This window comes from Bos mutus, chromosome 27 (genome assembly GCF_027580195.1).
Source record: "Bos mutus isolate GX-2022 chromosome 27, NWIPB_WYAK_1.1, whole genome shotgun sequence".
Lineage (NCBI taxonomy): Eukaryota > Metazoa > Chordata > Mammalia > Artiodactyla > Bovidae > Bos > Bos mutus.
Window position 1 is genome coordinate 17,942,052 of NC_091643.1, and position 16,816 is coordinate 17,958,867.

A 16,816-nucleotide genomic window follows, 5' to 3' on the forward strand; every position below is an offset into this window, starting at 1 on the left:
GTTGATGTGCAGCAGAAACCAACACAACACTGTAAAGCAATTACCCTCCAATTAAAAATAAGTAAATTTTTTAAAGGTAAAAATCAATGTCTTCTGATCTAACACTTCTCAGCTAACGGCTTATTTAGTATCTCTCATTTAAACAGGGTACTTAAAAGTTTGTTATTTCTTGTATTTACTTAGGCATGCATGCATGCTTAGTCACTCAGTCGTGTCCTACTCTTTGCAATCCCGTGGACTGTAGCCCGCCATGCTCTTCTGTCGATGGGATTCTTCCAGCAAGAATACTGGAGTAGGCTGCCATTTCCTCCTTCAGAGGGTCTTCTCCACCCAGGAATCAAACGTGAGTCTTTTATGTCTCCTGCATTGACAGGTGGTTTCTTAACCCACTGAGCCACCTGGGAAGCCCTAATAGATGGACTGATGGATGCAGATCAAATCCACATCTCCTGTATTGCAGGTGGATTCTTCACCATTTGAGCCACCAGGGAGGCCCATTTACTTAGGCAGACATCTATTAATCGGTGATTATAAAGCTATACCTTTCAATATGTACAAATCAGACCTTTTTCAAATTCAAATAATTCATCAGAACCATTAGAAATGGAATTCAGGCTTGACACAGATAATGCTCTGTGGTCTACAATGAAAGGGGATGCAGACTGCATTAAAGGTTTAAATACGTGGTAATCTCTAAACTCTGGGAGATAGTGAAGGACAGGGAAGCCTGGTGTGCTGCAGTCAATGGGGTCACAAAGAGTCAGACACAACTGAGCAACTGAACAACACATCTCTAAATACTGTTTCAGACTTTACCATGATAATCTTTCATATAAAGTCAATAAAATAGGTATGATCAACACTGCAATTTAGTGATTCTCCTCAGTAGTTTATTTTTCCCTTTTAAACAAGCTGTGGTGACCACACTTTTCATCTGTTCAATAAGACATTTTATAAAACCATCCTTGTGATGGAAACATCTCCATCCAAACTATAATAACTGTATAAAAAACACAAAGTCCAAGGGCAAACTTTTGAAAATTGCAAACATTCTTTAAAGGTAAACTTATTGCGCCAACAATTGCAAAAATAAAAAATACATATAATGAGCACACTTTTTCCCTTAGGCTATTTTGATTTCAATGAGCTTTCCCTTCTCAGTCCCTTTCTATAACACAAAGATTGGCTCTATCATATAACTAGCAAAAGAAAGAAGAGCATTTTCTCTTGAAGCTGGGGAGTGTGTGTGCCAAGATTCAGTCTGCTGTGCCTGAAAGAGTGCTGAGGCCTCAAAACTTTGAAAAATTGGTTTCTGAACAGAAATGCTGACCCCAGGTATCTGTATCAATTCCACCCTGTGAACTATGCAGGTACCATGGGCTGCTTTCATTAGACACATTGTACCCAACTCAAGAGGCAGGCAAACAACAGAAAATCATTCCTCCTACTGTGAGTATTCTCATATTTACCTGGGAGTGTATGAAAAAGAAAATATGTTCCCACATCTTTCATCTAAATGTCAATCATCCAAATGGCTTAATAAAGGCAATGCCCTCAAACCGCCGCCACCACCACATCCTAACCCTTCCAAATTTGGAGCCTGGCAATCACCTGGAGAAAGACTGGCAAAATGCAAACCCTGGGCCAGATAAACATGTTTTACACAGCCAACAGATTAAGAGTGGTTTTTAGATTTTAAATGTAAATATAAATGGTTGGGGGGAAAATGAAAAGCATATTTCATTTTATACAAGTAGTCCATGAAATTCCATATTTGTGTCCATGAAGTTGTGTTGGAATACAATCACACTAATTTGTGCGATATCCAGGGCTGTTTTCACACTGCATGCAGTGACAGAGTTGGGGAGTGGCAACAGAGACTTCTGTTCTACAAAACTATCTGGCTCTTTACATAAAAAGTTCACTAACCACTGACCAAGCGTGTTGCAATTTACAAGGTGTATACATCAAATTTAATCAAGTGGAGGGTACTGTGTCTACTCTACAGGGAAAAAAAAAAGAGAGATGAGTTTTCCAAGGTCATATAACCAGTGTGGAGGAGAATAATTCGTATTCTTTCATTTTGTTAAAAAGCTTCTCAAAAAAACAAAAACAAACTCATGATTAGATTTGAGGTTTCCAGAGGCAGAAGATGAGGCTCTTTAGAGTATCTTGAGTGGTAAAGGGCCAAGGATCAAACTCTCGGAAAGCACGTTCTGCCTGACAGTATTAACCAACAGACTTATCACTCAAAGGACAAGTGGAAGTTTCTCTCTTCAGCTCCTCAAATACGATAATGCCGTGGAGGAGAATCCTGAACACGTCACCTTTCTCTGGGACTCCTTAATATTTCTCATACAGATATAGCAGATTCTTTCTGACAAGGTCAAACTCCTCTGAAATAGAGTTACTAAAGCAATTTTATACATTCTCTCTTAACATGCCATTGGCCTTGGCCTCAAGATCCTATTCAAGCAGAAAAAAACAGAGCTTCACCTTTTCCACTAAGTTTTCTCTCAACATTTTACACCTGAGTAGCTACAGAATTTATATGTTTAACCTTTATACCGTCCCTCTATTTATATATATATCGAGAGGATATATAATGATTATCAATTCATTTACTAAATGTGTTACAAATGCAAGGAGAAGATAGAGTTCTACTAAATATAATGACCCAGCAAATGCTGAACTGCAACCCAAGAACAATGAGATTTAGCCCTTGCCTGACCAATATCTATGTGACTTTGGGAAAGTCCTTGAACCTTCCTAGGTTTGTTTTCTGAACTATATGGGCTCTTCTTATTTGAAATGACCTCTATTTATTAATAATTGTTGAGCGTTTCATTATCTTTAATGTACCATACAGGTGGTAAATTAAAGGGAGAAAATGCACTTAAAGGACATAGGTACATAATGTTCCAAGGAGAATCACACAAAAAGTAGGAATGATGGTTCTTTTTTGAAGTTACATAAATCCATGACAAACATTATCTTGGTACCCAGGATTACTCTCACTCTGCTTCCATGGGCATGGGCTTCCCCGATGGCTCAGATGGCAAAGAATCTGCCTGCTATGTGGGAGACCTGGGTTCGATACCTGGGTCAGGAAGATCGCCTGGAGAAGGGAATAGCAACCCACTCCAGTATTCTTGCCTGGAGACCCAAGCCCTCGCCAGGGCTACTCTCTCTTCTTCACTTATCCTTGGCTAACACAGACCAAGAGGGTGAACTGTTGTCCCTTCAGACCCAAACTAAGGAGGAAGGCACTCATATCCACAACCACTTTTCAGAGTAAAAGATCTCAGCAGCTTGAGAGCTTAAAATGTAAACTATCCTCTATTATTGACACATCTTATTTTATAAACTTGCTGCTACTGCTGCTGCTGCTAAGTCGCTTCAGTCTTGTCTGACTCTGTGCAACGCCATAGACGGCAGCCCACCGGGCTGCGCCGTCCCTGGGATTCTCCAGACAAGAACACTAGAGTGGGTTGCCATTTCCTTCTCCAATGCAGGAAAGTGAAAAGTGGAAGTGAAGTTGCTCAGTCATGTCCGACTCCTAGTGACCCCATGGACTGCAGCCTACCAAGCTCCTCCGTCCATGGGATTTTCCAGGCAAGAGTACTGGAGTGGGGTGCCATTGCCTTCTCCTAACATTTCTTAACCAATAACAAAAAAGAATAAAATAGGAATGTCGAGCAGAAGCACTTGATACGTGAGCCAGTGCTGCCTGGTTCCTTTCCAATCTCTTTCCATCAGGTCATGTAGTGACAGGTTAAATCTTTTATTTTGCATGTCTGGTTATTTGTTGGAATAATAGGATCAACAACATCCTACATTCTTGGTAATGCTCTACAAGTCAACATTTAAAGTTTCAGTTGCTTAAATCTGACACCATCATCAGAACTTAAATATAACTCAATGAAGCCAAGGCTTGATCGAAGTAAATGAAAATACACAAACTACTTCAGAACAATTAGAATATTTCTTATGCTCCATTATCCATAATAAGCATTTGCAAGCAATACTACCATAGATTCTAGAGATGCTCTGTGTCCACTATCAAGGGATAGTGACCTATTTCTAGACGATGCTAAGTGCTGGGAAGGAGATGTGCCAACAAGTACAGGGCACAGATGAGAGGCGTTCAAATTTAATATTAGGGAGGTGCCAACGATACCCCATGTCAAAGAGCCAGGAGGATGTTAGTTATATGAAGGGGCTGGGGGAAAGAGAAATTTCAGGACTGAGTATGTTCACGTGGAGAAGCACAGTGACCCCTAGATGGATTCCAGATGTACCCTAGATTGCATGCATCCCAATTAGAACACTAAAACTAGTTAGCCATGGTCTGATTATGTAGCATTTTGGGAAAGTGGCCAGAGTTGAAAATGCCAGGTCATGAAGAGCCACGGATGTCATGCTAATGAGCCTGAACTTCAGCCCAAAAGCCATGCGAACCTAGAGGAGGATTTAAGCAGGAGAATGACTAATCAGCTTCAACATTAAGGAAGAGATACAGAAAAGTTTGAAAAGACAGAGGGATGAGTGGTGAAATGGCAGAAACTTGAGAAAGGTGGACAATTTGGGAGTTTCCTGCAGTAATGTGGATAATACACTGCAATTTGGTGTAGGAGGAACCACGGTGAGGAACATTCAAGTGAGACTTGGTACTTTATATGAAGAGGATGAGTGAGTGAAAAACTAGAACTCCTGGATTTATGGCGTGTACAACTGTGTAGATTGTGGCACTAATCATTATAATGGGGAAGACAGACAATGCCTCATTGATGGCATTGTTTTTGACATTTATGACATATAAACAATTTTACTTAGAGAAAAGATATATTTGTTGAAATTAACTTTCAAAAAAGCCCTGAGGAGCAAGAATATTAGGCAAAACAACACAGAAAGAACAAGGAGAGATGGAATTAAGGCAAATTTTCACATATGCCCAAGCAAAATAAACAGCATCACAGGTATGGTACAAGTGAGGAAAAAAAAAAAAGAGGAGAGATTCAATGCTTGAATGTCAACCAAATAAACAGTAGTGAAGAAAGATACAATACAGCTACCAGAAAGAAAGGTATGAAATCTGCCAGAAGGAGAGAGTCAAAAAAAAAAACAACAGGATAATTTCTTAAGAGGCGGTACTCTCACACAAGAAAATAATTCAAAGGATAAAAGAGACAGAAGATGCTAATTTTTATAAACTGTTTAATAGACACTACTAGGATCTGACTACTTAAATGAACGTCTAAAGAGGAGGGCAGATAATTTAGGAATTAAGCCTGTACTTAGATCTAAAAGCTAGCAAAACAATACATGTTAACACGACTTTGTCAAAAGCAGCAGCTAAGCTCACACATGCATCACAGTATCCCGTGAAAAGAATAGCTTAGATCTAATGCTTTGGGTGTAATAAACTAAAGTGCAATTAGAAGGCATTTTTATTCTCATACAAGTATGCTGAGACAAAGCCAGAAACCACTCTCAAAAAAAAAAAAAAAAAAAAAAATTGGCAAAGTTTCCTAAACAGAAGCCCCACTTACACCAAATCTGCTACCATCGGGTGCCAGACATCCACAGCAGGCACAGACGGCGGGGCTCCTACTGCCTGCTTCACAGATTGCTGTCTGGTTGCAACCTCTCCTCATATGTGATCTGGTGAAGCAGAGAAAGGCCCCTGGCTCACCCCTATCAGTCCTGCCTCCACAGCTCCATCCATCAAAATCAACCTAATTGCCCACAAATATTATCCCTGAGGACTGCCTCTGTTTACCCAGAAAACACTCCTTTACTCCTAAGCAAAGTTCAAGGAATAATTCACAAATTGTCAAGCAAGTACAGACTGAGTGAGAGACACAAGCATCCTTAGCTGTCATGCCTGCATCTCACTTGCATAAGCTCTGCATCTCTCCTTCCTCCCTTGATACCCACCTTCCATTTCTTGAATGAAAGCAGAAACCATACATGGATACTTCTTTGTATAAATACACAAATGAGACCCAGAAGGACACATCAAACAGTGAACTGTGTCTGATTGTGGAAGACTCTGGTTTTTTGTTCCTTGTGCTTTTTGTTTCCTAATATGCACATGTTAACTTTTAAGAAATGTTATTTTACAAACCTTAAATAATACTAGTTTATTTTAAAAAATAATACTTTATTACTAAAAAAATTAAAAAGGAGGTCAGCCAGTAAAGGAAGTCATCAGTTAATCATCCACGTGGCCCCTCAAATACCTGTGCTATGTATCAGCTATGTGTCAGGCACCCACGACCACCAGCAATTGAAGAATATAGAATGTTAGGAAGTTAGTGGGACTATCTAATATAGAAAGACAGTTGCATCTTTAAAATATAATTTTATAGATGTTATAATAGAAATATGGGGCTTCTCTGGTGGCTCAGATGGTAAAGAATCCGCTTGCAATGCAGGAGACCAGGGTTCGATCCCTTGGTCAGGAAGATCCCCTGGAGAAGGGAATGGCAGCCCACTCCAGTATGCTTGCTTGGAGAATTCCATAGGCAGAGGAGTCTGGTGGGCTACAGTCCACAGGGTCACAAAGAGTCAGACATGACTGAGCAATATGAGCAAAGTGTTAAAGAAAAATCCAAAATAAAGTAGAAATGTTGGTCTTTTGTTAAACATGCATGTTAAAGGCCCTTTTCCATCACACACAGAAACAAAGACATCTCAGATGGCCCTCCTATAAGGCAATGTCTACCCTCCCCACAATTTATGATTTTACACAAGATTTGAGAAAAACTGAGCAAATACTAAGACAACCCTCTTTCTCCCACTATATCATGCCCAAAAAATAGGACCAAACAAAAAAAATTGCATTCACTTAAAATCATAAGCCCAGAGGCTAGACATTCACTCATGCACCATGTGGCAGTCCCTGAAGATAAATTTCCATTTATAGTTATCTTGACAAAGGTCATGCAGGACTATGGTTCATCTTCAAGTGCTCATGCTCAAGAAGAAGGTGTGCCACCATTTATCTCAACACTTCAAAGAATTCTCAGTTTATCTTAAAATAAGAAAATACAGTGAAAGCACAATACTTTGGATCTTCTAAAAAAGAAACTATTGCAATTTTATACTTTCAGAAGTCAGAATTTGGGAGTTTTGAGAAATTGGGATTTACTAACAAAACATCTCTCTCTCACTCCTAATTTCAAGACTTAATTATATCTTTTCCCTATCTCAACTTTGACAACTTCTTTGGTGTCACGTAGATTCTAAATGATTAAATAAGTGGAAACATGGTTTTAGACCAAAAAAAGTTGAATCAGCAGTACCTTTTATGCCTAGTTTAATTTTCTGAGAAGAGTTGACCCTTGAACAACACGGTTTGAACTGCATGGGACCACTGGAATGCAGATTCTTTTCTTAATAAATACACGCTATAGTCTCACACTGGAGAAGGCAATGGCACCCCACTCCAGTACTCCTGCCTGAAAAATCCATGGACAGAGGAGCCTGGTAGGCTGCAGTCCTTGGGGTTGCTGAGTCGGACACAACTGAGTGACTTCACTTTCACTTTTCACTTTCACCCACTGGAGAAGGAAATGGCAACCCACTCCAGTGTTCTTGCCTGGAGAATCCCAGGGATGGGGGAGCTTGGTGGGCTTCCATCTATGGGGTCGCACAGTCGGACACGACTGAAGCAACTTAGCAGGAGCATGGTCTCACACAACTCTCAGGTTGACTGAATCCATGGATGCAGAACCATGGATACAGAGGAATCACATACAAGGAGGGCCAACTGTAAAGTTACAGGCAGATTTCAACCAAACATGTGTTGGGGACAGGGGTGGCCTCAGCCTCAGCATTGTTCAAGAATTACCTGTATTTCTCCCCTCATTTAAAATGATTCTTCAAAGTAAAAGACAGTAAGATTAAAGAATGTAAATCTCTAGTTTTAATACACTAGAAACATTTTTTTTATCTAATAAGAAAAATCGAACATGTCAATCAAACAATAATATTTCAAGGGTATATGTCTGAAACATCTAAAGAACAGGTTACAATATAAACAGTCACCTTTGATCAAGTTTCAGATATAGAGGGAAAGGCAGACTAGTAAAAATGAAATCGCCACCTACCAGACAATCAGGGGAAACAAACCAAACCAAGATTGGTGATCAACTGGTGTGATAGATATTTTAGCCAGATCATATTCACATACATATTATTAAGAAACTGGGCATTAACCAGGGGCATTAGATACCACAGACAGGAATATCCAAATGATAGTCTCTCTCTCTCTCACACACACACAAGCATATACACACAGACGGGGCATTTTCCCGCTAACAACTGGTGCCTTCTAAACTTAGTACTGGATGTAACAAGAATCTACAAGAATCTAATGAAAACAAATACTTTCAATCCTCATATGTGCATATGTGTGTATGTATATACATGTGAGTATAAGGAAATGCTCAAACAACCACACAATTGCACTCATCTCACACGTTAGTAAAGTAATGCTCAATTCTCCAAGCCAGGCTTCAGCAATATGTGAACCGAGAACTTCCTGATGTTCAAGCTGGTTTTAGAAAAAGCAGAGGAACCAGAGATCAAATTGCCAACATCTGCTGGATCATGGAAAAAGCAAGAGAGTTCCAGAAAAACATCTATTTCTGCTTTATTGACTATGGCAAAGCCTTTGACTGTGTGGATCACAATAAACTGTGGAAAATTCTGCAAGAGACAGGAATACCAGACCACCTGACCTGCCTCTTGAGAAATCTGTATGCAGGTCAGGAAGCAACAGTTAGAACTGGACATGGAACAACAGACTGGTTCCAAACAGGAAAAGGAGTATGTCAAGGCTGTATATTTATTTATAAGGCTGCTTATTTAACTTATATGCAGAGCACATCATGAGAAACGCTGGACTGGAAGAAGCACAAGCTGGAATCAAGATTTCCGGGAGAAATATCAATAACCTCAGATATGCAGATGACACCACCCTTATGGCAGAAAGTGAAGAGGAACTAAAAAGCCTCTTGATGAAGGTGAAAGTGGAGAGTGACAAAGCTGGCTTAAAACACAACATTAAGAAAACTAAGATCATGGCATCCGGTCCCATCACTTCATGGGAAATAGATGGGGAAACAGTAGAAATAATGTCAGACTTTATTTTTGTGGGGTCCAAAATCACTGCAGATGGTGACTGCAGCCATGAAATTAAAAGACACTTACTTCTTGGAAGGAAAATTATGACCAACTTAGATAGCATATTCAAAAGCAGAGACATTACTTTGCCAACAAAGGTCTGTCTAGTCAAGGCTATGGTTTTTCCTGTGGTCATGTATGGATGTGAGAGTCGGACTGTGAAGAAGGCTGAGCACCGAAGAACTGATGCTTTTGAACTGTGGTGTTGGAGAAGACTCTTGAGAGTCCCTTGGACTGCAAGGAGATCCAACCAGTCCATTCTGAAGGAAATCAGCCCTGGGATTTCTTTGGAAGGAATGATGCTAAAGCTGAAACTGCAGTACTTTGGCCACCTCATGCGAAAAGTTGACTCATTGGAAAAGACTGATGCTGGGAGGGATTGGGGGCAGGAGGAGAAGGGGACGACAGAGGATGAGATGGCTGGATGGCATCACTGACTCGATGGACGTGAGTCTGAGTGAACTCCGGGAGTTGGTGATGGACAGGGAGGCCTGGCGTGCTGCGATTCATGGGGTCACAAAGAGTCAGACATGACTGAGCAACTGAACTGAACTGAAGAAAATCTCACTGTAGAAATGTTTCCTTGTTAGAGATGGTTTTGCTATTGTTATTTCTCATTCTCTTTTCTTAATCTAACCATTCCAGAATATTCTGAATGCACAGTGCCTTCAATAGGAAAAGTTTGAGTTTTCAGAACGTTATGGCTCTCTGTATAAAAAAGGTTCCCATCAGCTGTTTCTTAAATCTGAATCTCCACTGGCATTATCTTTGAGTGTCAAGATATAAAAACAATCAAACAACTGTGTACAAAGACTTTATCACAGAAAAATGAGAGTCAGGGACAGAGCAGAAATCCCACTGCAAATATTCAGGGTTAACTTGGGAGAGCATGGTGTGTGTGGAGGTGAGTTTTCTGCTGTAAAGCATGAAACAGTTTAGGGCTCTTACTGCTCTGGGTGACTCTGAGCGTATTAAAGGATTAGTATAAGAAGCATGCCTGACACGGCTCAAACCACACTCCCCACACCATACAAAGCCGCCTAGCCCAGCTGCACACATTATTACAAGCCTGTAGTAAGGGAAAGACAGGCTGTAGACTTCTCCTAAGACATACCGTGTTTCTCCATACCCAATGATAAAAGTAAAGGCAAACGCAGATTCAGATAAAAGATGCAGAACTAGCAGTTCCCTTCAAAAATAATAATAATAATAATGCATCTATAACCAGTTTAATTTTCTGAGTATTTCACTCTTCACAAAAAACTGTGCAGCAAATGTCCATTAGATTAAAGAATGTGAAGAGTATTGTTTTTAGGATATTGGAGAAATTTTTATTTCTCTGACTGATAGACAAAGATTTAACATGTTAACCAAACTGGACTGTAAAAAGATGTCTAAATCTATACAGATACACACCAAAAACACACATGCAAGAAACTTGAAGAAGCATACATGATAGCATTAAGCACGGCAACCATGGAAATCTGTGTCCAATGTAGTAATTCCTAACCTAACCATGGTTTCTCAGTAATTTGGGGCATTCCCAGATATCTCAAGGATGGCTATAAAATATCACCACCAGCAGCAAAAATGTCACTTGGTTTTGATTATGACGTGCTATAGCACTTTTTTTGGTGGGGGGGATTTAAAATTACAAAAACAGGCATCATAAAAAATTGTTCTAAACTTTCAATTATAAACCACATATTTTAGGGGAATAAATATAAAGCCGTGGATTCTTTTGAAATAGTAATGGATGAAGTAGCTTGTTCTCAAAGAGTAGGTGTGTCTAAGGAGCATGATGGATGTTTCTATTGACACTTCATAGGATTAGATCAGGGATATTCAAAGTGGAAGTCTCTGAGTATGGGAGCCCTTCATACGTAACCTTCTGTGAAGATTTCTTTCCTCCCAGGCCCCCATATTAATCCATCCCCATATCTACCCTGCCATCAACACTTACTTATTTGCCTTTAAGAAAGGCAGAATGATCAAAAAAAAAAAAAGATGATAGAGGAAAACACTTTTCTTACCGGTTCAGCCACAAACTATCAGTTTTACCATGAGCAAGTCATTTAGCTGCTCTAAATTTTATTTTCTTTACTTCATGAGATGGTTGGATGGCATCGCCGACTCAACAGACATGAGCTTGAACAAATCCCAGGAGACGGTGAAGGACAGGGAAGCCTGGCGTGCTGCAGTCCATGGGTCACAAAGACTCAGACACGAGTTAGCAACTGAACAACAAGGAGCTCTAACATTTTCTAAATACACAAATCAGGCATATCTTATTTTAAATTATAAAACGGTATTGCTTTGATGTATGATCTTCACCTGATAGTGTTTATCTGATGACTGTTTCCACTTTTCAAGAGTTTGCCCTAAAGATTAAGCAGTTTTAAAATTGTACATAGTGAAGCAACAAAATGAGGGCCTACTGAATGGGAGAAAATATTCCCAAATGATATGAACAATAAGGGGGTTAATATCCAAACTATACAAAGAACTAACCACCTCAATAGCAAAAAAAAAAAAAAAAAATCAAATTTAATAATGGGCAGAAGACCTGGAAAGACATTTCTCTAAAGAGGAGACACAAATGGCCATCAGGTACACAGAAGGTATTCACGTCATTAATCACCAGGGAAATGCAAATCAAAACCACAATGAGACATTCGCTCCACTTCCCTGTTATGTTTATTATGAAAAAAAAAAAAGAGAGATAACAAACGCTAGTGAAGATGAGAAGAAAAGGGAACCCTTGTCCACTGTGAGTGAGAATGTGAACTGGTGCAGCCACCCAGAAAACATTATGCAGTTTCCTCCAAAACTAACAAAAGAACTACCATGTGAACCAGCAGTTCTACTCCTGGCTTTATACCCCCAAAAATCAGGAACAGGAATTTGAAAAGATACATGCACCCCAATGATCACAGCAGCACTGTTTACAGTAACCGAGATACGGAAGCAACCTAGTGACCAAAGGATGAATGGATAAAGACACAGGGTATCTATGTGTGTACACACACACAAGAATACTACGTGGCCATAAAGAGAATGACAGTTTGCCTTTTCAACAACAGGGATGGACCTGGAGGGTTTTAGCAAAATAAATCAGAGAAAAATAAATACTGCATGCTATCACTTACACCTGGAATATAAAAACCAGAAACAGATTCACAGATACAGCAGTTACTGGAGGGGAGAGGGAAGAGCAAGGTAGGGGTAGGGTATTGTGAGGTGCACACTACTATATATACAATAAATACGCTACAAAGATATTTTGTACAGCACAAGTAATATAGCAAACATCTTACAATAAATTTAAATGGAGTATAATCACAATGTCGTACATTTGAAACTATTCCAATACGGTACATCACCTATGCTTCAATTAAAAATGTTCTTAAAATTTTATGCAGTTAGAGCACAGTGTCCTAAATATTTAAATGAAACTTTCTAAACTTTTATAAAAGTGTACAGAGAAAGACCTAGAACTGAGGGACGTGATATTTATTTTAACAAGGAGTAATATGATATTAAGTTGAGGACTAGTTGATAAAGACTTTATAAGTAGAGGTGAATTCTACAGAGTAAATCTTATCCTTTATATCCTCTTTCTCTGAAAAGGAATGTTTAAAGGATGCTGAGGCAACATGTCAAAGCAACTTTGATATCCTCAGAAATAAGGCAATTGCAATTAAGTTCATATTGTGAACATCTACCTAACATAAAATCAAGATGTACTTCTGAGGGAAAATGACCACCTTTGGACTCTATCAATGGAAAAGGATGGACAGGAGATAAGAACAAGGTAGACATGCTGCAACTGTGACCTGGGTGGCATCCTACAACTAAAAAAGTCACAACACAAAGTTCACTATAAACAAAACCCAAAAGCAGACAAACCACCACCACCCAAGGGGTTTAGTGAGTGGTTCTCAAGGGGGTTAACACTGACACATGTCCCTGAGGTGAGTCTCTCCTGAAAATAGAGACTTAGCACACATTTCACATCTATTATCATCAGAGTTTCAGTCTTTATGACATCATCTCAGTTCAGTTCAGTCACTCAGTCGTTCCAACTCTTTGCGACCCCATAGACTGCAGCACACCAGGCTTCCTTGTCCATTATCAACTCCCAGAGCTTGCCCAAACACTCAAGTCCATTGACTTGGTGATGCCATCATCTATCAGCTTATAAAAATATAACTGAAAATTTTCATGAAGATTTCATCTGTGCTGCTTACATCAGGTCACAAGGGAAGCGTCCACTAGCTTTGCAAAATAAACGGCACATATTTTCTGAGCAAATTAAAACTATTGTTGTCAATTATCCCTCAATAAGGTTTCAAATAGCATTCTAAATATCTATGACTTTGAAACAATATTTACATAAAATAAACATTTAAAAATCTATCCTTTAAGATTTAGCAAAGATCTCAAGAATTACCTTGAACCTCCAATTCCATGCCTTATACTAGTCCACAATAAACATGTCCCTCCTAGCATGCTAAACAACTTCATCTTCTGCAGGAGTCACTGTTGAGCACACCTCTCACATTTCATCACAAATGGTTTGCCAAGTTTTTTCCCCCAAAAAAACCCCAATTCCTTTCCTACAAGTAATTATGGTGCCGGTTGATTACAATACTCTTTTTTTAAATCTTTACAAAAACAATTAAATTTGTAACAATAAAAGTTAACAAGAACACTGTTAAGAGTTAATTTAAATAGAAGGCTATTTTACATACTTTATTTCCTTGATTCAACTATATTAAAATTGTTTCAGAGATTTATATAAGCTTATTGTTACCCACACTTCTGTTAGGAAGCTTCTCTGTACTTTTACAAAGAATTGGACAGAAGTCCAAATGACTAAGTGAACTCTGAATTGAATCGCTAGACTTTATCTTAATCCAATCATGCACCATTTATCTCAGTTAGATTGACTAGTGCTAAAAAAAAAAAAGAAGGAAAAAGTGAATCAATCTCTGGCCTAGATTTGTGTACATGCACTTTTGTCCATGAAGTCTCACCTTGTTTTTCATCTAATATTACATATTTTATAGGCCTTTACTTTTTCATCAGTCAGTTCAATCGCTCAGTCGTGTCCGACTCTTTGCGACCCCATGAATTGCAGCACGCCAGGCCTCCCTGTCCATCACCAACTCCCGGAGTTCACTCAGACTCACGTCCATCAAGTCAGTGATGCCATCCAGCCATCTCATCCTCTGGCGTCCCCTTCTACTCCTGCCCCCAATCCCTCCCAACATCAGAGTCTTTTCCAGTGAGTCAATTCTTTGCATGAGGTGGCCAAAGTATTGGAGTTTCAGCTTTAGCATCATTCCTTCCAAACACCCAGGACTGATCTCCTTTAGAATGGACTGGTTGGATCTCCTTGCAGTCCAAGGGACTCTCAAGAGTCTTCTCCAACACCAAGTTCAAAAGCATCAATTCTTCGGTGCTCAGCCTTCTTCACAGTCCAACTCTCACATCCATACATGACTACTGGAAAAACCATAGCCTTGACTAGACAGACCTTTGTTGGCAAAGGAATGTCTCTGCTTTTGAATATGCTATCTAGGTTGGTCATACTCAAGGGTTTATCATTTATTAAGATTATATCCTAATCTTAAACTTTATATTAAATGAGTCTCATGAATTCTTACTTATTTATCCTTATTTAAACATGGCAGGAACGCTTTAATTTTTGTTTCTGTTGTAAGTGGAATGGCACTTTTAAAAGGAAAATGCAGAGACAAAACCACTCCCCCAAAATGTATTTTTACTTATAAAATTTAAATGTCTGCAAGGAACAAGCAAAAAAAAAAAAATAGCAGGTATTTAAAGAAAGAACACACACACACACACACACACACACACACACACATGAGTACCAAAGGTTCCAAGAATTCTGTTCATGGTGGAAACAGTGGGTTTCCTCTTTGGTTCATCCTATCTGATGAACTGCAGTTCATGTATCTGCAGACTGCAGTTCTGCAAAAGTCAGTAAATCAGTTGTTTCCATTAGAAAGTTAGCAACATAAGAAAGATCTCACTATTTTTAATTTGGGGAACTAAGTTATTCAGTCAATATAGATAAAATTTATGTATGTCTATCTAATCTATCTCAGGATGCAAAATGATTATTTCCTAACTGTGGTACATGAAATGCTTAGTCATAATGATGACAGACCAAATGACCATTAACTCACACAGAACTCTAGTCAAGCATTATATGGTCACACAGCAACAAAGCAATCTATAAATATAGAACACCATGAAAATGAGAAGCTTGTAACAACCAGCAAAATTCAAAGGGGAAAAGGGACAAAGATATGAATATACTTCACACTCCCATCACCAGCACCTTCCTAAACTCTGGCTAATTTTACATCTAACAGTGATGCACAACCCAGTTTGAATTACATATACGGCCATCAATTTTTAAGAGCTAAAATGAACAAAATCAACAAGTAAAAAGTCAGTTTTCATCTTCTGGCATGAAAATGCAACAGAAGAGACAATATTCCACTTCCAAGATATTGAGGTAATGGGATAAAAAAATTAAAACAGTTTTCAACAAACTTAGAAGGATGTAACCTGCTCACTTCACAAACTCATATATGCTCCCAAAGCAACTGAGACTGGATGGCAAACTTAGAGAAATAACTGAAACTCAGAACAGTAAAACAGCCCTTTAATGACAGATCTCCAAGGATATTAGCAGAAATATTGTTTCAAATTGTGTGGTACCCTAAAGTGCTAAAACTATATTTTCCATATACTATACAGTACTGTGAATAAAACAGAGGTCTCAGAAATGATAAAAAAAAGAATCACCTTAGGGTCAACAAATCTATGGGAAACAAGCAACATATGAGCTAAAAAATAAAAATGTAGAATAAAATTAAGTGGAAATAAAGGTTTGAAAAGAAGTATATTAAAGACAGATAAAGTTGATACAACAAACATATTTGGAGTGCTTAAAATAAAAACAAAACAGTGGAACAGAAAGCTAATTTTTTTTAATTTCCTTTAAATAAAAGAAAACTTTATGGATAGGTACACTGTGGGCCAGGAAAAACTCAGGATAGACAACCCAGACAGACTGCTGCTGCTGCTGCTAAGTCGCTTCAGCCATGTCCAACTCTGTGCGACCCCATAGACGGCAGCCCACAAGGCTCCCCCGTCCCCGGGATTCTCCAGGCAAGAACACTGGACCACTACTGAACTTTGAATGGTAAATAAAGAATCATTAAGGCATATCAGTAAAAAGAAAAAAATATTTTTAAGTGGAAAATTCAGATTTTGTCACTTGCATTTGATTCCATAAGATAGTATAACTATAGTTATTAATACTATATCACATACTTGAAATCTGTGAAGAGAGTAAATCTCATACACATAAATGGTAACTATGTGAGTGGTGGATGTATTAATAACTCTGATTGTGGTAATCATTTCATGTCTTTCTTAAAGACAACGACTAGATGGACTTCAGCCAATAAAATGAGTTGGGAAAACCATGGGGAAGAAAAGATTTGAGGATTGAGATGACTAAAAAACGAAAGTTAATATTATCTTCTCTGACAAGTAGAAATGGTACAATTAATTA

The 16,816-nt window shown here is 38.7% G+C and overlaps 1 protein-coding gene across 1 annotated transcript in view; it reads right to left on the reverse strand.

Moving 5' to 3' along the window:
* NRG1 (neuregulin 1) overlaps positions 1–16,816 on the reverse strand; it is a 1,145,979-nt gene that overhangs the window by 1,054,212 nt on the left and 74,951 nt on the right. The window lies entirely within an intron of this gene.